Source organism: Halichoerus grypus, chromosome 6 (assembly GCF_964656455.1).
Source record: "Halichoerus grypus chromosome 6, mHalGry1.hap1.1, whole genome shotgun sequence".
Classification (NCBI taxonomy): domain Eukaryota; kingdom Metazoa; phylum Chordata; class Mammalia; order Carnivora; family Phocidae; genus Halichoerus; species Halichoerus grypus.
The window spans coordinates 67,144,062-67,167,223 of NC_135717.1; the positions used below are offsets into that span (position 1 = coordinate 67,144,062).

Below are 23,162 nucleotides of genomic sequence, written 5' to 3' on the forward strand. Positions count from 1 at the left end.
TGCAAATCACCTGGAGGAACGACGAGAATTGAAGATGTTAGAGATTCCCAGAAGTGTTAACAATCAAAACGAGACCTCCCAATCCATGCTAATACACAAAAGTCAATTCTTTTGGTAAAAAACTAAGCTTGGACGCACTTTGAAAAATGCCAATTTTTTTCAAAAGTTGCTTTAACTCTGGTTTATCCGGACAGAAGCAGTAAGGCACTATTTTCTCGGAGCTGAAGAGCAAGGACTCCAGAGTTTGGCCTAATCTCTCAACCTGCTAAATCTGTGATCTTGCACAATTTATTTAATCTCACTGCGCCTTCACTACTGTCTATACAAATGGAGATTAACAGCAATTTAGAACCGTTTGATAATTAAATACTCTAAGGCTCATAACACAGCATCTGGCACGTGACCAGCAAACAAGAAATGCTGGCTATTATGACTGGAGCTGTTTAATTCAGGCAATGAGATTATAAAATGAAAACATAAAAGAAAGTAGCGAGATTAAAATTTACACTGGCCTGACACCTAGGAGAAGGCCATGTGGTTTAAATTTGGACCACTGCTGCCTAATAACGGAAAATACACTACATTTATATTTTTTAGAAATCAGAAGCCCCACACAATGTGTTTAAGTCCATTTTTAATGCATTTTTCCCCAGTTCTCTATAAAGCAAATTCAGTAATTTAAAAGCATATTTTAACATATATTAACAAGAAAAACAGATACTATAAACACTCGAAAAACTGGCTCACTTCAACCCGTGAAGCCTTTAAATTGCTGATTCATATTACAGAATAAGGAATAATGAGCTTGCCAAATTTCACTTGAAAAAGTCTAAGCTGCAAAATTCTATTAAAACCTTCTAAATTAGCTTTTTAACTATCAAAGCGAACGTTAGTATGAAAAAAATTCACCAAAGAGACTATCTTGAACCAGACTATCTGAAGCAATGGCCTGCATTTTGTTTCATATTACAGAGGTTGACTAAGTTAAAATATTCAGAGAAGATTGTTAACTGAAAATATGACGGCAGTTATTTTAAATACCAAATAAAATATAAATCACGAAGCTAAAAAGTGAGAAAGACAAGTTTCATTAATGCCCATCTCTGAGGCTGTTTTCCCCAATAATTTTAAGAGGCAACTCTGCTTTGCTTCCATAAATTATTCTAACAATCAGGATTAAAATTCAATTACATAAAAGTGTTCCTTAATTCGAACACAAAAGAAGAAACAGACCATACATGATTTAAAGAAGGCACTCAATAAGACTTTTGTTTTGATGAGAAAATAAGGAGGAAATGGTTGAAATTTGCAAAGCGTACACACACTCATTTCTACCATATGTATATGCGTGTGGGTAGATAGTTACTATATGTGTGTGTGTCATGTAGATAATTTAAGCTCCTTATGCCATAAATCATAATTTAAATAGTACAAACTGCTTAACTATAGAAATATACAACAGTCTATACCATACATACGACCCCCTTCTTCACGCCTTAAAGAACTTACAATGCTTCACTTTTATAAACCACAAACACCATATAATAAGTGATCTTACCTTATATCAAACATTCTATTACTACTAAGACAACCTTACATTCGCACAGCAAAACATCCTTCTGAGTTGATATTCCTGCTGTACACATAAAGCCACTTATGAAAGACCTCAGCATTTCTCACTTTTTATTTCATGACAAACACCCAAGGTTAAATTTTTCCAAAGTCATATTACTTAAGAAATATATGCTACAAAGTAATTATCTTCTCAGAACATATGTAAGTATATAAGTATAATGTAAGTATAAGCATAAGTATACTTGCAAAAGTATACAAAGTAAATGGTTTGATAAAAATCCCAACCAGTAAAAAATGCTTACTAGTTTGTGGAACGAAGCAGAGTTGCTGGGTTTAACTTTCAAACTGAGCTAAATTTTTGTAGTAATCATGTTATTTTCTTTGGCTAAATTTATTGAAAATACTTTGGAATTTGTCAGAAACCAGCCATAATTATTACTGACTGTTGTATGGAATCGATTTACTACAACACAAAAATACCAGCTGTTACAGTATGTCCTGAGAGGGATTACCGAATATTCTTAAATTGAAGTTCAATCCATCTTTCCATAAAAAGAGAGAGACCCAAACGCCAGGAACCCAACAGCGGTATCAAGTGCACCTGAAACATTTACAATACCCAACAGAACTATTACAACCCTCCTTTTAAAAAGGCTTATTTTTGAAATTTCATTATTCCAGTCGTACCTTGCTTCTATATATCACACAGTATCAGGTTCTTCTGGCATTGATCATGTGGAAACAGTGAAATATGTGAAGGTCTACGACGAGCTTACAACGTTCAGTTTCTACTGGCCCTGGGTAACCCCCTTAGGGCTCCCGTGGCACTCGTGACATCTAATGGTCAACCGCGGAAGTGCAAGTGTTTGTCGCCGAAAGCTTTTTTTGGTTTTTTGAGTTTTCGGTAAAGCAAAAATTGTCTTATTGCACCCAGAGAAATGATCATCTGCAGAAGTTTTCATTAATATGCACACACAACTATTAAGAAACATACACTCCCCCTGGGTGCCTCCCATCCCTCTCACTACTTCACTGTAACACCGCTTCTGACACCAACTGTGGTTTTCCACACACCAAGCAATCCTGCAACACGAGCTGAGTGTCCTGCAATTTGAGTCAATTCTGGCACTCTCCACCTGGAGACAGCATCCCCTCCCACAAGTTAAGGGCACAGTCCCACAAGACTGCCCATGCCCCCATGTCCATCGCAAGTTCAGGCGGTCATCTGTGCTTCTGATAATTCACTATAAATCAGACGTTCCCACAAACCCCTGCTTGGTTTTTATTAATTTGCTAGAGCCACTCAAAGAACTCAGGAAAACATTTACTGACTAGACCACCGGTTTATTATAAAAAGATACAACTCCGGAACAGCCAGATGGAAGAGATGCACAGGGCTCCCATGCCCTCTCCCTCTCTGGGTGCCCGACTCCCCCCCCCGCCCCCCACGTTCACCAACCCAGAAGCACTCTGAACTCTGTCCTTTCAGGTTTTTATGGAGACTTCATTATATAGGCACGAGTGATTCAATCCCTGACCAGTGGTGACTGATGCTGCCCTTAGCCCCCCGCACATCTCCAGAGGTAGGACGGCAAATTCCAACTCTCTAATCAAGGTTGGTCCACGGGCAACCAGCCTCCACTCTCAGGAGCTTTACAAAAGGCACTGTGTTACCATAATCTCAGGTGTGGCTGAAAGGGGCACATTATCAGTAACAAGATAACCTTTATCACTCTTATCACCTAGGGTTTTATTAGGAGCTCTGTGCCAAAAATGGGAGGCAAAACCAAATATGTCTTTCTTATCATAAAGCACAACACGACACCTAACCACAAAGTTTAAGCAGATGAACAAGAAATAAAATGCTGGACCTAGTTTCCAAACACTTTTCCTCTCACAGAGTATGCAAGAACATGAAAACATTTTTAGATTTTATTTATGTATTTATTTTACAGAGAGAGAGAGAGAGAGAGAACGGGAGCAGGGGGAGAAGGAGGGGGAGAAGGAGAGAGAGAATCTCAAGCAGACTCCACGCTGAGCACAGAGCCCAACGTGGGGCTCCATCTCATGACCCTGAGATCACGACCTGAGCTGAAATCAAGAGTTGGACGCTTAACCGACTGAGCCACCTGGGCGCCCCAACTTTTAATTAGCTCATCCTAAGTATTTAAAAACCCTATTAATATCCTACCGTTTCAGGAGGCAGTAACTGTACCCAGTAATCCAACTGCAGGTTACTTCACCAAGTTACCGATATTCTAAGTTATGCTTTCAAAATCGGATAGAGCAATAAAATAATACAAAGAGGAAACTTTTTCTAAAAAAATTTATGATCCCAGGGTCCTGGCATGGAGCCCCGCATCAGGCTCCTTGCTCAGCGGGGAGCCTGCTTCTCCCTCTGCCTGCCGCTCCTCCTGCTTGTGCTCTCTCTGACAAATAAATAAAATCTTAAAAAAAAAAATTTGTATCAGATTTTTTTAAAAGCTCGATTTGAAAGATTTATTATATATTAGCCAATGCAAGCAGCAAACTGGTATCGGTTAACATTACTGAAAACTTCATAAATTAGAACTGTAAGACAATAAAGGAGGCAACACATAGCGAGGTGGCATAAATCTGCTTATCTAAAATGGTAGTTATACCATTTACACCAGCAGTTCTCTGAGTGTGGTCTGCAGACCCCCAGTGGTCTCCCAAGACCCTCTCAGAGGGGTTCATGAGGTCAAATTATCTTCATACAAATACCGAGATGCCATTTGCCTTTTGTACTGTGTCGACATCCGCACTGATGGTGAAAAGTAATGGGAAAGACCGCTAGTACCAAATTGAAATTATTCGTCCTTATACTCTTCCGTGCCAAGCACTCTCATTAGAAAAGAAGAAAAAGAGGAGGAGAAAGAGGGGAAAAAAAATGTTCACTCTAGAATGTTCTTAATTAAGTAAAAAGTTCTGAATCAAATTACTAAATGATTGCCTCTTCAGCATCCATCTTCTTACTATTCGGTGTGATGAAAGGACAAGCACCCAGAGAGTACGGCTGCTGTAAATGAAGTCATGTCTGTCTCAAAGAAAAACATCTGTGTGATGGTTTCTGTAAGCCAAACTAGTCGGGTTTTGCGTGGAAAACTATTTTTACTTAAAAGAACAACTGAAAAACAAGTTATCCAGCTATTCACCTTAATCAGGCTTGAGTATTTGGTAAACATGTTCTTGAAAAGGAATCAAATGTATCTGGGACTTTGAAAAAAAACAGTATGTGTTGCTAATGATAAAACAGAAGCTTTCGAGCAAAAAATAGAATTGTATAAAACTTGCGTCCACTAGAGGCTGCCATGGCCTCACTTTGCAAGGTGCTGAGAAATGCAAACACACTAGAACCCAGCCCCTATTTTGCATAGTTCCAGTAGCTTCTCAATACGCAAAGTCTCTTCTGAGATCAGTGGCGATATTAACCAATGTGATTTTTTACGAAGTGTCTACATGTGGATTGTGAACCAATATTTTTGGAAAATATCAATATATGACACTCAAAAATCATGCATGAATAAAAGATTCTTTCAAAGTGCAAGACAGAGCAATGGATTTCATAGTTCCAATATGGTAAGTTTATTGATACATTTTCAGATTTCACATTGCAATTCCCTTTAATAAACAACCATGCAACAAGTTTTGGTGTCGTATCAAAGAACCTCCACAATTCACTGAACGGGCTATCAAAACACTGGTCCCTTTTCCATCTGCAGACCTGTGTCATTTTCTTCATATCCTTCAACCAAAATATATAGCAACAAATTGAAAGTATGCACAGATATGGAAATGGCGGTCTATTAATCCAGGCACCAGAGAAATTCCCAACTTACTAAAGCTTTTGTTTTGGGAAACAAGTTATTTTTCACAGAAATGTTATTTTGGGGCACCTGGGTGGCTCAGTGACTTAGACGTCCTACTCTTGATTTTGACTCAGGTCAGGATCTCAAGGCCCCACCTCGGGCTCTGTGCTGGGCGTGGAACCTGCTTAAGATTCTCTCTCTCCCTCTCTCTCTGCCCCTCCCCCTCATCTCTCTCTGAATCCACCTCTTTAAAAAAAAAAAAAAAATGTTATTTATGTTAACAGGTAACAAGTTTAATATTGTTATTTTATTTTTAAGTAATCTCTACACCCAATGTGGGGCTGGAACTCACAACCCTGAGATCAAGAGTCACACACTCTACTGACTGAGCCAGCCAGGCGCCCCTAATATCGTTATTTTTAAATGAAATAATTTTTTTCATTACTCAGTTTTAATTTCCAATACGGTAAACATCAGTATAATGCACATAAATAAAATTCTTTGGAGTCTTTAATAATTTTTAAGAGTGTAAAAATGTCCAGAGACCCTAAAAGCCAAGAACTGCTATTCTATGCCAGGGATAAGCACACATTTCCTGCCAAAGGCAGACAGTAAATATTTTAGCCTTTGCGGTCCATATGGTCTCTGTCTCAACACAGGCAATACACATATGAGTTTGGTATGACTTTGTTCCTATAATATTTTATTTACAGAGACTGAGAGAGGGAAGAGTTTGCTGACCACTATTCTATGCCATGACACCCTATCTGCTAATCCCTTAAAGATCTAAAAGTAGCATGCTTTCCAGTAACATTTTTATTATTTTTTAAATATTCAAAGGAAATGAGTTTCTAAAAACTACTTCCACTGTTTAATGCAGAAATGTATGCAAAACAACAGATACAGATTTTTAAACTATGCAGTTCCTAATCATACACAAAAGTCACATTTGAATTTTGTCTATTCCAAGAATCTTATAGTCTGTCAGTACACCAAGAAAATTAAAACCAACTTAAAACTGGCAACATGTTAACTGCTATATGTAAGCAAATATGCTTTATACAACCAAACACAAAAAATCCTGTCTCTCAAGGAAAAGGGGAAAATTATGAAAGGTTAAAAACACCTTATATTTTATCAACTCAAGAGGGTTCAATTATCACATAACACAAAACTCCTATCATCTCCTTTCCACAAATGGAAAGGAAGATACCAAAGCAAGAGAAAAAATAGAATCCCACTGAAAGAATCCTGTAACACTTTGAAGACTTAAAAGAGGAGAAATACTGCTTTATAACCCCCAGGTGAAGACACCCGAGCTTTAAAGCCATTAGGGAAGTCTGCAAGGAGCCCTGGCACACTTGCTCAAGGGGCATTAACCACACAGGTCAGGGCTGCCCCTGGTCAGGGTTCTTGGTGAGAAGGCACACACTGTCCACTCGCTCACTCAGGTTCCCCCGTCTGGAAGCACTGGTGCAATGAATGAACTGACACTTACAAGCAATGACCTCATTCCAGACTACGCAAACCATCCACAGCAAATCAGTGCATCATGACCCCCGGGGTTTTCCCCCAGACTGCCCTCAAGTAAAACCAGTGGCATTTCTAGAGCTGCGCACTCCCCCACCTCTCACAGTGGGACACTTCTTTTCTGATGATGACTTTTTTCATTATATTTATGTTCTACCACCCACTACTAAAAAGCCTTGGATAGTCTTCAAGATTATACCATTAACCATCAATGACCCACTTTTTTTTTTCCTGATTTTGACACTCTCCTCTAATTGGTGGGGATGGTAACTTCATATTTTCCTTGACCAATTCTCAACTCCAGATCCATCCCAGCATTCCATCAGCATTCCCTTAAGTCCTCTCTATTGGAAAAACCAATCTTGTAATCATCTTTGATAATTAAGATACATCAACATAATTTTCTATTTTTGTTGGGCTTTCATCCCCCACTAGATTTCCCTAAGGATGGAACCCGTATCATCATGTGTCCTTAAAAACTGCGTAATGAACCTTATTCAGAAGTCCTTTGTGTGACCAGTTCCAACCCTCCAAGAGCTCCCTTTCCCTTCAAGGTCAGAACAACCTCATTAGTTTACCTATGGGGAGACAGCATTGTCTAATGAGGAGAGCACAGATTTTGAAATGAGACAGACCAGCTCTGCCGTACTGACTCCCTGATCTTGGCCAGGCTATTTAATGAAATGAGATTAAATGCAATGACATAAGTAAAACACCTAACCTGTAACAGCCAATCAACAGATGACAGCTTTATTAACATTCTTCGACCTCATTTTCATCACCCTACTTCTCATTTCCTCCAATCGAGCAAACTTTTCGAGGTTCTATAATGAAAAGAATACAGGCTTTGGTGAGAGACCAGTCTCCTGATTCTACCACGTGCCACATGCACAACTTACAAGGTTTGAGACCTTGGGAAACCAATAAAATACCAATTTAAGTTATATATATGTGTGTACCCATATGTGATGTATAAACATATAAATACAAATACATATACACATATATTTATACATGTGTATATATATTCATATAAAAATAAATATGTAAATATATACTTATATGTAAATATAAATACACATACATTTATACATACATATAAATATAAATACATACATGTATATAAATGTTAGTGAAAAATAACATTGAGTGCATACAATTTCCCAGACATTAGGTTAAAAACTCAACATATATATATATATATATATAATATTTATAGATTTATATCTACATACTTATATATAAATGTAATTTATATTTTTTAGTGACAAATAACATTGAGTGCATACAATTTCCCAGATATTAGGTTAAAAACTCAACATGCATGGGGACGCCTGGGTGGCTCAGTCGGTTAAGCGTCTGCCTTCGGCTCAGGTCATGATCCCAGGGTCCTGGGATCGAGTCCCGCATCGGGCTCCCTGCTCCGCGGGGAGCCTGCTTCTCCCTCTGCCTCTGTCTCTCATGAATAAATAAATAAATAAATAAATAAATCTTTAAAAAAAAAAAAACTCAACATGCATGATTTCATTTAATTCTTAAAATAATCCTATAATGTAAGCACTATGATAATTTTACAGATGAGGAAACTGAATTTTAAGGACCTTACCTTAAGTCCACAGCTTGAAAGGATTCTAATGCCAGCATGTATGGATCTGATGCCCATTCTGCCAATCACACTACACAACGCTGCCCCTTAACTCTCTTATTTAACCTTTCCCATTCAGTCTTCTTAGCTATCAAATGGAAATAGTATCTCTGACTCACTTTTGGTGGTGGCTAAATGAAATCTATCTAAAGCACTGGAAACACACCAGATGCTCAAAGACTACCTCCCCCCTTCCCACAACCTTTCCTTTAATATCCTTGTTTTATTTTATGCTATTTATAAATAAGAAAACTGCCCACTTTATGTCCACATCCTCTAGCTTGCTCTTCAGTCCCCTGATATCGTGCCTTCTCTGACTGACCACCCAAAACCTCAGGTAGGTTCAGAAAACAATATTCCCAGGCTTCAATCCATTGGTTTTGAACACTTAGGACTACACATCTACAAAGCCCATACCCTACTTATAGCCATAGATATTTCCAGAAAACTACTGTCACATCTTGCAAGGTAGCTAAAGATATTGTTCCTCTATGTTCTGTATGGTAAACAATGGACTACGTTAGAAGTTCAAGAACATGATTCAGACATTACTGAATCTTTTTTGTTAACAAAATGTCACCATAGCACTGACTAGAATTCATAGTTAGTAATTTCAAAATTTCATGGAAAGCCTAAAAATAAACCAGCCAACAAAACAAGCCTTATTAAAATTATGTATCACTTCCTATTCAAATTAACACACACAGGGATGCCTGCGTGGCTGAGTTGGTTAAGCATCTGCCTTTGGCTCAGGTCATAATCCCAGGGTCCTGGGATCCAGCCCCGCATCTGGGAGCATGCTTCTCCCTTTCCTTCTGCCCTCCCCGGCTCATGCTTGCTCTCTCCCTCAAATAAAATCTTTAAAAGAAAAAAAAAAATTCACAAACCCAAAAACAGAATAAACCTATGTTTATTAAAGAACTACATTTAACATCAAATTATAACAGTTACCAAAAATAGCCCTTTAGCAATAAAGCCTCTGTGATTATCTGTACAGGTATGGTAGGTAACACAGGTGAAATATCCTAACAGTGACTGGAGTTAAAAGCCAAATGTGTACAGGGACTGACATCGGCAAGATGGTGGAACAGAAAAACCCCAAGGCCCTTGTTCCCTTAGGAGAAACTTAACAACAATATAAAGACCTAATTGTCTCAGACAACTCCAGAAACCAGTTAAGCGGTTGTATCCCCTAGGTGAGTAAAAGCCAGAAAGAGCCACACTGAAGCAGATAAGAGTTCACTGCATTTTTCCCTACCTTAATCCCCTTCCCTCATGCAATGAAGCACAATCAAGAAAACAAACAAACAATACCCAGTTTCTCCCTAGGGGAGGGAAGGAGAAAAGAGGAACATGCATTCAATGATTTGGCATGCTAAAGGGACGCCCGAAGGACTAGGTTTCTCTCCTGCATGGCAATAAATGCTCACAGGAAGGCAGAATAATTTGGATGCCAGGTTGGAGGCTGCTCAGAACAAAGTCAAGCACTGGGGCCCATGACAGAATCAGGGAGATTGCACTGTCGCAGGCAGATGCCAAAGAGAGGAAAGAGATTATGGGAGCCTAAGGAGAAAACAAAGGAACCTCAGAAATTACACACACAAGCCCAGAAAATATGCATCTCCAGAAAAAGTTTGAGAGGTTCACAGGACTTTAGTCAGGCTGATCAGTGTAGGTCTTGCACTCTGTGAAGCCAGTCAATTAAGACTAGAAGAGATCATTGTCTTTTCAAATACCCAAATCTCAACAGAAGATCAAAAGGCCCATAAAGAAACAGGTAAAGATGGTTCGATCAAAGGAGCAAAATAAAGACCCACAACCAACCCTAAAGAAATGGAGATCTATGAATTACAACAAATAACTTAAAATAATCATCCTAAAGATGCTCAATGAGCTAAAACACACCACAAATAGATACCTAAATGAAATCAGGGAAACAACACATGAACAAAACAAGAATATCAACACAAAGAAACTTTAATAAAAGGTAAACTTTGGAGTTGAATACAATAATTAAACTCAAAATTTCACTAGAGAGATCCAACTTCAGACTTGATCAAGCAGAACAAAGAATCAGCAAATTTGAAAACATCATGTGAAATTACTGAGTCAGATGAATGAAAAAAAAAAAAATGAAGGAAAGTAAAGAGAGCCTATGGGCCATATAGGACACCACAAAAAGACTATATATGCATTATGGGAGACCCAGAAGGAGAAGTAGGGAAGAAACAGAGTGCTATTTAAAGAAATAATGGCTGAAAATTTTCCAAATTCTACACAAAAAATGAACATATAAATTCAAGAAGCTGAATGAACTCCAAACAGGGTAAATATGAAGAGACCCACACATTATAATTAAACTGTGACAAGTCACAGAAAAAAACAATCTTGAAAGCAGCAAGAGAAAAAGGACTCATCATGTAAAAGGAAACTTCTATTGATTAAAAGCCAATGTCTCTGCAGAAACTTTGCAGGTCAGAAGGCAGTGATATGGTATATTCAACATGCTGAAAGAAAAGAACTGCCAACCAAGAATACTGTATCTGGAAAGTTATCCTTTAAAGACGGAGGAGAAACTAAGACTTTCCCAGCCAGATAAACAAATGCTGAAGGAGTCAATCACCATCAGATCTGCCCTACAAAAAAATACTAAACGGAGGCCTTCAAGCTGAAACAACAACACAAAACCATATGAAAACATAATGCTCTCTGGAAAGGCAAATATTTAGGCAAATATAGAATCCTACAGTATTGTAATGTTGGTGCATAAATCACTTTTAATTCTTTTACAGAATTTAAAAGGCAGGGCGCCTGGGTGGCTCAGTCGTTAAGCATCTGCCTTCGGCTCAGGTCATGATCCCAGGGTCCTGGGATCAAGCCCCGCATCGGGCTCCCTGCTGAGCAGGAAGCCTGCTTCTCCCTCTCCCACTCCCCCTGCTTGTGTTCCCTCTCTCTCTCCTGCTGTGTCTCTCTCTGTGAAATAAATAAAATCTTTAAAAAAAAAAAAAGAAAAAGAATTGAAAAGGCAAAAGCATTAAAGTATAAATCTATGTTAAAAGACACACGATATAAAAAAGTACAATTTGTGACATCAGTAACATAAAGTGAGGAAGTGGGGGGCAGAGACGTAAAGGAGTAGAGTTTTTGTATGCAATTAAAGTTATCAGTTTAAAATACATTGTTAAAGCCTGAAGATGTTTTACGTAATCCCCATGGAAACCACATAGACACACAAAAAAATCTATAGAAAATACACAAAAGCCAATGTAAAGGGAAAAAAAGCATGTGACTAAAAAAAAAAAAAATTCATTAAAACACAAAGAAAAGGCAGCAATAAGGGAAAAGAGGGACAAAAAAGTTACAAGACAGAAAACATTTAAGGAAATGGGAATAAAAAAACCTCCTTTATCAGTAATTAAGTGTAAATGAATTAAACTCCCTAATCAAAAGACATAGAGTAGCTGAATGAATTAAAGGAAAAACAAACAAACAAAAAATAAGACCAACTATATGCTGTCTACTAGAGACTCACTTTAGATCTAAAGATACACATGGGCTGAAAATGAAAGTATGGAAAAAAAGATATTCCATGAAAATGCTAACCAAAAGAGAGCAGGGTGGCCATACTAACAGACAAAATAGACTAAGTCAAAAACTAACAAAACACAAAATAGGACATTATATAATGACAAACGGGTCAACTCACCAAGAAGTTTAACAGTTGTAAATATGTATATACCTGACATCAGAACTCCTAAATATACAAAGCAAACACTGACAGAATTGAAGGGTGAGACAGACATCAACGCAGTAATATTAGAAGACTTCAATGTCATTCTTTCAACAGAAAGAATGACCAGACAGAAAACCAATGAGAAAACAGAGGAGTTGAACAAAACTATAGACCAAATGCACTGAACAGTCATATACAGAACACTCGATTCAACAACAAAATACACATTTTTCTCAAGCACACATGGAACATTTTCCAGGAAAGACCACATGTTAGACCACAAAACAAGTCTTAACAAATTTAAGAAGTCTGAACCCATACCAAGTATCTTTTCTGACCTCAACAGAATGAAACCAGAAATCAACAACAGAAGTAAAAATAAAAATCCACAAATATGTGGAAATTAAGCAACACACATGTAAACAACCAGTGGGCCAAAGAATAAATCACAAAATAAATTAGAAAAGATCTTTAGACAAATAAAAATGAAAATATAACATATTAAATCTTATGGGATGTAGTGAAGACAGTGTTGAGTGAAGTTTGTAGCTGTAAACAATTAAAAAAGAAAAAAGAAAAATCTAAAATCAATACCTAACTTTATAACTCAAGGAAATACAAGAACAATGTTAGCAAAGAAAGGAAATTATTAGAGCAGAGATAATAAGAGAAAACAGAAAAAAATTAATGAAACAAAAGTTTTTTTTCAAAAAAATCAAAATTAACAAACCCTTTGCTAAGAATAAAAGACGACTTAAATAACTAAAATCAGAAATGAAAAAAGAAACATTACAACTGATGTCACAGAAATGAACCATAACAGACTATTAACAACTATATACCAACAAGTTCGGTAACCTAGAATGGATAGATTCCTAGAAACATACAACCTACAAAGTGAACATAAATTTAAAATGTGAATAGACCAATATCTAATAAAGAGATTGAAACAGTAATCAAAAACCTCCCAGCAAATTAAAGCACAGGGCCAGATGACTTCACTAGAGAATTCTACTAAACATTTAAAGAATTAACACCAAAACTCCTCAAGTTCTTCCCCAAAATTGAAGAGCAAGGAACACTTCCAAGTTCATTGAGGCCACCATTACCCTGACAGCAAAGCCAAACAAAACACTACAAGAAAACTGTAGACCAAACTTCCTGATGAACAATAATTTAAAAGTCCTTAAAAAATACTAGCAAACCAAATTGAACAGCACATTAAAAGGATTACACACCATTACCAAATTGGATTTATCCTAGGGATGCAAGGATGGTTCAACATATGAAAATGTGATATACCATGTTAAATGAATGAAGGACAAAACCACATGATCATCTCAATTCATGGAGAAAAAGCATCTGGCTAAATTAAATACGTTTCATGATTAAGACAATAAACTAGAAATAGAAGGAAACTACCTCAATATCATAAAGGCCATATATAAAAAGTTCACAGCTAACATCAATGCTAAAAGACTGAAAGCTTTTCCTCTAAGATGAACAAAGCATTGATGCCCACTCTCACCACTTCTATTCAACATAATACTAAAATGTATAATTGCTTTGCAATTTGGCAAGAAAAAATAAATAAAAGGCAGCCAGATTAGGAAGGAAGAAGGAAAATTATCTCTATTCACAGATGACATTACATGATCGTATATGCAGAAAACCTAAAAGATTACAAACACACACACACACACACACACACAAATTGTTAGAATGACTAAACAAATTCAGCAAAGTTGCAGGATACAAAATGGACACAAAAAAATCAACTGAGTTTTCAAACACAAACCACAAACAACCCTAAAAGGACATTAAGAAAACAATCATACTGGGTCGCCTGGGTGGCTCAGTCATTAAGAGTCTGCCTTCAGCTCAGGTCATTATCCCAGGGTCCTGGGATCGAGCCCCACACTGGGCTCCCTGCTCAGCGGGAAGCCTGCTTCTCCCTCTCCCACTCCCCCTGCTCGTGTTCCCTCTCTCGCTGCATCTCTCTCTGTCAAATAGATAAAATCTTTAAAAAAAGAAAGAAAGAAAACAATCATACTGATAATAGCATCAAAAAGAACGAGATACTTAGGAATAAATTCAACCAAGAAGGTCAAAGACCTATAGATTGAAAAACTGCAAAACACTGCTGAAAGAAATTAAAGAAGATGCAGATAAATGGAAAGATACAGACTGGAAAACTTAAAATTGTTAAAATGTCCATAGCACCCAAAGCAATCTACAGATTCATTATATCCTTATCAAAAATCCTAGTGACATTTTTTGCAGAAATAGAAAAACTGCCCTAAAATTCATATGGAATCTCAAAGAACTCTGAAAACCCAAATCAATATTAAAAAAGAAGAAAAAAGTTTGAGGCCTCACAATTCCTGACTTCAAAACATATTACAAAGCTACAGGTAAATGTGGTACTGGCATAAAGACAGACATACAGACCAATGAAATAGAAATCAGAACCCGGAAGAGAAACTCTCAGACATACAGTCAAATGATCTTCAACCAAGGTGCCAGGACTACTCAATAGGGAATGGACAATCTCTTCAACAAGTGTTGTTGGCGGGGTGCCTGGGTGGCTCAGTCGTTAAGCATCTGCCTTCGGCTCAGGTCATGATCCCAGGGTGCTGGGATCGAGCCCCGCATCGGGCTCCCTGCTCAGCAGGAAGCCTGCTTCTCCCTCTCCCACTCCCCCTGCTTGTGTTCCCTCTCTCGCTGTGTCTCTCTGTGTCAAATAAATAAAATCTTAAAAAAAAAAAAAAAAAAACACACAAGTGTTGTTGGCAAAACCGAATATTCACATGCAAAAGAATTATGCTGGATCCTTACCATACACCATATACAAAAATTAACATGAAATAAGACCTAAACATAAGACCTAAAACTATAAAACTCTTAAAAAGAAAACAGGGAAAAAGCTTCGTGGCATTGAATTTGGTAACGATTTCTTGGATATGACATAAAAGCACAAGCAACAAAAGTAAATATAAATAAATGGGACTACATAAAATCTTTAAAAACTTCTGAGAAACAAAGTAAACAATCAAAAGAGTGAAAAGACAACCCACAGAATGGAAGAAAATACTTGCATATCATATATCTGATAAGGGGTTAATATCTAGAATATATAAAGAGCTCCTACAATTCAACAAAAATAAATACATGGGCAAAGAACTTGAACAGACATTTCTCCAACAAGCACATGAAAAGATGTTCAACATCATTAATCATTAAAGAAAGTGCAAACAAAATCACAAAGAGGTATCACCTCACACCCATTTACTATCCAAAACAAAAACAAAAACAAAACACAGAAAATAACAACTGTTGGCAATAATGTAGAGAAATTGGAACCCTGTGCCCTGTTGGTGGGAATTTACAATGGTGCAGCCACTATGGAAAACAGTATAAAAGTTCCTCAAAAAATTAAAAATGGAATTACCACGTGACCCAGCGTAATTCCACTTTGGCTTATATACCCAAAAGAATTGAAAGTAGGATCTCAAAGAGATATTTGCGAATCCATGTTCATTGCAGCATTATTAACAATAGCGAAGAGTTAAAGCAAATCAAATGCCTGTTAAGAGATGAATAAACAAAATGTGGTGTACACACACACACACACACACAGATGACAGAGTATTATTCACCTTAAAAAAGAAGGAAATCTCGTCACATGCTACAACGTGAGTGAAACCTGAGAACATTATACTAAGTGAAATAAGCCAGCAGGGCAAAGAAAACTACTGTATGACTGCACTTATATAAAGTATCTAAAGTAGCCAAAGTCATAGAAACAGAAAGTAGAATGGTGGTTGCCAGGGGCAAGGGGGTAAGAGAAATGCGGAGTTGTTTGATGTGTATAGAGTTTCGGTTTTGCCATATAAAAAAAAGTTCTGGAGATCTGTTACACAACAATGTGAATATACTTACTACTACTGAACCATACACTTAAAAATGGTCAATACAGTAAATCTTATGTTACGTACTTTACAGTTAAAAAAAAATGAGTGCAACACTTGAAGACAGTCTAAGAAAGAAATGAAATTACTACAAATTAATAGTAGCCAGAAGAGTTGCCCAAAATAGTAGCCAATAACAGTTGCCCAATTATTACCAGAGATGGGAAAGCTTAATTCTAGCAACAAGCAAACGGATTTAAGCAACATTTGCAAATAAAAGCCAGCCTTCACTGTAGAGCATGCACGGCAGTCTTGGAACTTAAGGTTGAAACACATAATATTGTAATTAGGGGCGCCTGCGTGGCTCAGTCGTTAAGCATCTGCCTTCGGCTCAGGTCATGATCCCAGGGTCCTGGGATTGAGCCCCGCATCGGGCTCCCTGCTCAGTGGGGAGCCTGCTTCTCCCTCTGCCTCTTACCCCGCTCATGCTTGCTTGCTCTCTCACTCTCTCTCTCCCCCTCAAATAAATAAAATCTTTTTTGAAAAAATCATTCTTGTAATTAAACTCACAAATAAACACTTTGTCGGAGAGCAGGTACTAATACCAGGGAATTAGACTATAAATTTGGGGTACAATAAATGGTTTCAACCATCACTACCATTTATAAATGACAACCCAATTGCTATACCAAAGTAGATAATGTAGTAAACTTCATGACACTCATTTATTTTGGACAGTTTTCTAATTGTGGTTAGACAGTGGTGAGACCCCACAGTATTTCGGTGACTTCTCCCCTTCCAGACACATGGGACCTGACCTGCCTTGACCAATAAAAAAAAAAGCATCAGGTTTGTCAATCCCAGGAAGACACATTTAAGTGCCACTGAGAGAATCTTGCATCTCCTCTTTCGCAAGCCATCCAATGTTCAAGAGAATGGCACCTCCATCAGCTCAAGTCTTGACAGAGGATGACATCGAGCTGAGTGCCCCACCAATGTGTAATGGACAGATAGCATGAGCCAGAAATAAACATTTACTGTCGGAGTTGTTTGCTGCTAAAGCACAATCTAACCCATCCTGACATACTGGCCACTTGCAAAAATCAATGGTATAATTTTTAAATAATATAAATCATTTAGTCTAAGATACATTGTTTTTTACCAGGTACTAATTAATATTGTGTGGTTCAACCCAGTAGTTCCTAAAAATAGAGTCTACTCAAAACATCTGCAATGAATCTGGGTATTTATAAACATGATTTCATGTGTTTACTCATTTGACAACAGAAATCATGCAAATTGTCTAGTTTTGTCAGTTTCTCAGGCCCTAAAATATGGCTATAAAAAACAAGCTTTCTAAAAATCAATTCTTGGGGCGCCTGGGTGGCTCAGATGGTTAAGCATCTGCCTTTGGCTCAGGTCATGATCCTAGGGTCCTGGGATCGAGCCCCACATCGGTCTCTCTGGTCGGCGGGGAGCCTGCTTCTCCCTCTCCCTCTGCCTGCTGCTTTGCCTACTTGTGCTCTGTCAAATAAATAAAATAAAATTTAAAAAAATTAAAATTTAAAAAAATCAATTCTTTTTTTAAAAAAAGATTTTATTTATTTGACAGAGAGAGGGAGAGAAAGAGAGATTGAGAGAGAGTGGAAGGAGGGGCAGAGGGAGAAGCAGACTTCCCGCTGAGCAGGGAGCCCGACACAGGACTCAATCCCAGGACCCTGGGATCATGACCTGAGCTAAAGGCAGACGCTTAACCGACTGAGCCTCCCAGAAGCCCACAAAAATCAATTCTTATTTGTAAAATATTATTTATAGTATCAAAGTTAATTGTTATTTCCTAATGAGGGACAGCACTAAAGAGGTAAACTAAAATGTCATACACAGTAGTTGTTAATGCATATTTACATACCTATTTTTTAAAGCTATCACAGATAATGATAAAAGAAAACATGCAATTCAAAAGCACTGGTCATGTATAATACAAACAACTTTATATTAAGTTAGGTTTTCGTCCACAGGGGTCTGTCTTTACACCCTTAAAGGAAATCCTCACTTTCTTGCACAGGAGTTTATATTCATAACACACTTATCTACTATAATGGTTTCCAAAACTGAAAACAAAAGGGAATAAGTCCCTTAAAGAACAATTCCAAACCCTATTCTTATACAGAAAAATAGTGAATACTGTATTAACTAAAAAGGAACCTGTTCTGGATTGGCCCTTCATATATTACATGGTAGAGAATCTCAGACTTGGAGTCTATCATACGCAAGGGTAGCTTTAACAGTATTTCATTTGTTCATATACCTTTTAATGCTAGCTTCTTCAACTATGTCAATATTTAAACTTCATTAATATTAGTTCCTGGAATCTACTGACCACACTTTGTAAATCCTTAATTTGTATATCACAGCTCTGAAACGGATTATTTTCATTTCCAGAGTGAAACAAATGAATGGAAAAGGGAAAAAGTTACCATTTCCAAAGTTTCCTGTGAAGATGGAATAAAAATTAAGTTGCCAAGAAAAGTAACATGCCAGTCATTGTTCAAAACCATGGGAAACGTTTACACAAGAGAATGTTTCACAGAATCCTGCAACGCCTTTGAGTGGATTCATAGACACACTGACTTAAACTCACAAGCTCTGGAGAGATACATACAATGTGACAGGGAGAAAACTTACTTTTCGGTTCATTTAGGTCACGAAATTTTAGGATTAGAAGAATCTGACTGAAAAGTCTGACTGAAAAAACAAAAAACAGTGTGTGCGCAGGGACAGAAAAAAAATTAAATACCATATGGAAGCCAGCTGTCAGTCACTTCCTAGTCACACAATCTCGAGGAGTCAGGCCACACAAGAAACGGCGAAAGACACACTCTGTGCACATCAATACTGCTCAAGTGGTTCAACTTTCACAGGTCTTTCCCCAAATGGCATCTTAGTGGAGTCCCTTGGCCTCTGTTTCTAAAGTCTCCACACAGACCCCCCACCCCACTTAATGTTTCTTAGTGCTTATCACAATCTGTGATGGATATTTCATGTGTCTTGTCTGTTGTTCAGTCTTTCCTAGTTGAAGACAAGCCACAAGAGGGCAGGGACTTTAACTGTGTTGCTCACTGCTGTGTTCCTATTCGTTGAATGAATGAATGAATGAATGAATGAGTGAACGCTGGAATCTCTACCAATTTTAGCTATGATAATATCACACAAGATATTTTATGCCTTATCCCAGTTCCTGGTTGTCCCTCCCAAAGGAGGAAGACTTGCTGATCCCATTGATCATAATGTAAAACACTCAGTAGGCCAAAGGTAGAGGAGGCAACTTCCCTAACTAATTAAAGACATTAAAAGGCTGGCATTTATGTCCCGTGCCCTTTGACATTTCCGGCTCCCTGCTCCCCCCACCATCACCTATGCTGGTGCCAGTGAGCCCGCCTCCTTAGCGCTCTCTGCATCACACGTGGGTTGGATCCTACCTGTGGTCGTCGCACACCTGCTTTCTCACACACACATCCTCTGACCTGGGCCTTCGCACGGTTCTAAGGCCTGGCCCTTCTTCCTCTTTGTGGGAGAAGGTGAGTGAGCTCCTCTGTAATCACCTTTTTTCCCCCTTCCATCGAAAAGCTTGGCATGGACCACCATCTCAGCCAAGAACACTGCCCACTGTCTACTATTGTACTGGAAAATGTCTTCTGATTAAAAAGTTTGCTAAGTTTTTTTAAGTTTCTATTTGAAATTTAATAGCACTTACCATAGATCCATCTCCCCAAAAAGAGGAAGAAAAAATACTATATAACCACAAATTAGTCATTGTAAACCAAGCCTTTGTCCTGTGCAGCATCTCTTACTGGATATAACAGAATCCAGTATCTTTACCCCCAAATCCTAAACTGTTCTGATTTTATCTCCCTGAACATCTCTCCCCTGATGTCCTTATTTTGGAGAGATGTTTGCTTAAGTATTTAGGGATATAGAGTACTGAGCTCTGCTACTTATCTAAAATCCTTCAATAGACAGATGGGGGGAGGGAGGGCAGAAGGAGGGGGAGACAGGAAGTACAAGAGGCACAATGTTACCAATTGTTGGCTCTAAGGTGGGCATAGGGGTATTCACTGTACTGTTCTATTTTTCTGTATGTTTGAAATTTTTGTGATTAAAAGCTTTAAAAAAAAAAAAAAAAAAAAAGAACGTCCAAGTCTCCGGGCCTCTCCTATCTCAGAGCTGGGTGTCTCCTTCGGAGCCCACTCAGCCCACTTAGCAAATGCACTGATCCTGGAACTGGTCTGTCCCCACTTCAACCCCTCTTGCACACTGCTGCCAGCATCATCTTTCTAGAAACCTAAATGATGGCATTACTGACCCATCTGACGATTCAACAGCGCTTTCATGATACAGTTTATAAACTCTCTAAAACGATACCATGCCCTCTGTCCCTAACAGTTTCTTTCATTGCAAAAATCACACCAACACCCTCTCTCAAAGTTCCTACAAAACTACCTGCAGATCCCTGAACACACCATGTTATTTCATGCCTCTGTGTAACCTGCTCACTCTAGTTCCTCTACTTGCTTCAAAATATGGGTCTAATTGTACATAACTGCATGTTTATTATCACACCGCCTACTGCTGAGCAGTGTGAGCACAAAGGACCACCGTGAGTGACAAGAAAGTCTAAATTGCACATTTATACGTTCTCTTACTCAAACCTGCATATGACTATCCTGCAATTCCTTGTACCATCAGCAGAGGGTGCCGTAATTTCACTTTTAACAGTAAAATTAAAGTCCTAACAAAAGCAAGTTTCACAATTTCAGATGCAGTGTTAATGCTCTACAAAATCTATTTCTAACAAATAGGGAATCTGAGAATGAAAACATCCAGTATCAATTTAGTTTGAATAGGGGTTTTTTATTTCAAAAAGAAACCACACGATAATACACCAAAATTCTCAATGTGATTACACCACTGAGCCAACAGTTAAACTTGTAGGAATTTATCCTAAGAAATAAACCACGATGCAACAATCTAAATAAAATACAACGAGAAAAGGTTCGAGTTTTTAATGACACTATCCTTACTGCAGAGAGATGGCTTCGCTCACAATATCAACATGCAACTGACTCCAATCCATCTGTACCAACACCAGGAGCCTCTACTCCCCACTACCTCTTCATTCAAACTTCTGTCATTTGTTTTACTCTTGGCCTTCTGGTCTACACTTCCTTAAGCTAGTTCCCAGCCCATCTTTAGTTTTGGTTTTGCATTGCCAGAAGGGCATTGACAACTTGAACAGTGACTACATTTTTAGACAGGACTGTAGATCTCAAATTTTCTGGAACTTTCAAAATTCATCTCTACTTTTTGTGAGTTAACTTATATATTTGCGTATAGTCATCCAAAATTTATCAAAGTCCTATGAACTGCACAGTACTATACCAGGCTACAGAAGGGTTTATCAAACTGTAAACATACTTAGATTAATTCCACTTCTAAAATTCTGAATCTGTGCATCTAGATTTTATTCTGTGGTTTTACTCATGACCTTCAGGGACTCAAGTAAACTAGGGCATGTCTTACTTATAGTATTCTGAAGCGGGCATCCTATATGACCTAATCACTGTTAGAGCTCATCCTCATCTGGAAGGATGGAGGTTGGGATTGAAAAAGAATGGAACCCCCCCCCCAGAATACCTAGGAATTTTATTAGGCTTTCTAAAGACGTTAAAAATCAATTATTACTTATGGCTGGGTCAAATGCCAGGAAGCCGGCATCAATTCTCATAAGTGCAGTCTCCCCATTAAGGTCGTCCATTTTCCAGACAATCTGCTACCAGTCATTGTTTTCTTCAATAGGCCATAGGTAAAAATGCAAGAAATAAGGTCTCTATGGCAATCAGATAAGATTGTTTATCAAGTTGGCAAAATCATCTCTTACCAGTGAAAACTCAATAGACACTTGGGACCATCTGAAATCTGAAAAGGCAGAGGGACATTAAAAAGTGAATAATCTCCTGATAAGAAAAGCTTCCAAGTCTGACATACCTGTCCGGCAGAAACCCCCACTCACCTGACAGCTCCAAGTGTATTTGGTTTCCTAAAAAAGGTCTCTTCTCATTTGTAGCTCTTTAAAGATTATTTTTATTTTTAGTAAAAATAATAATAATAATAATAATAATCTGACAAGAAGAAATGTACTAAAATGCCAAGGGGAGCTGCCAGCTAAAAATGGACTGGGGAGAGTAGGATTTTATAGTTTAAAGGTTGCTGGAAAAGCTCACATGGTTAGCCAGATCAATGTAAAAAAGAAAAAGGACCTGTAAAAGACAAGGACTCTAACTTCTCTGCAGCCTAAGAAACTGGGCCAGACTGGGGGAGTGGATTAATCAGAAAGAGGAAAAATAATAAATCTATACTACCACTATATCTCAACATCAAGGAAACCTGTAAATATCATGTAGAAATCAGGTCTGCTAATTACTTTTCCTTACCACTAGATAGGCTTCTATTAAGATTTACAATGAAAAGTTCTTCCTCCCTAATTTCTGCAACAGTTACACAAAGTGAACCAGGCAATTGTGTTCACTTGATTGTTCCAGACATCATTTCCTAAGTATTAAAAAAATACTTTTATTATTTCTACTCCTTTGTGAGTTATCTTTGGTTGCATTCTGATCTCTTTGGATTAAGAAAATATAACAATGTCTCAAAAATATTCTTTTTACTCTCCCCCTACACCACCTGAGAACATTTCTAAAACCATTAATTTCACCAACTAGCCAAGATTTCAAAGAGAAAAAATCATAGCTGTCCAAGTTCTGAAAATCTTGCTAAGCATGCCTTGTGGTTCTAGCGCTGTGTTTCTCTGCCCTGATCCTTGAAGAGTAAATTGCTATGGAGAGGAAAGACTCAAGAAAAGGATCTGATAAAAGGCTAGC

The 23,162-nt window shown here is 37.9% G+C and overlaps 1 protein-coding gene across 3 annotated transcripts in view; it reads right to left on the bottom strand.

The window, feature by feature from the left end:
• Positions 1–23,162, bottom strand: part of MPP7 (MAGUK p55 scaffold protein 7) — a 299,029-nt gene that overhangs the window by 221,975 nt on the left and 53,892 nt on the right. The window lies entirely within an intron of this gene.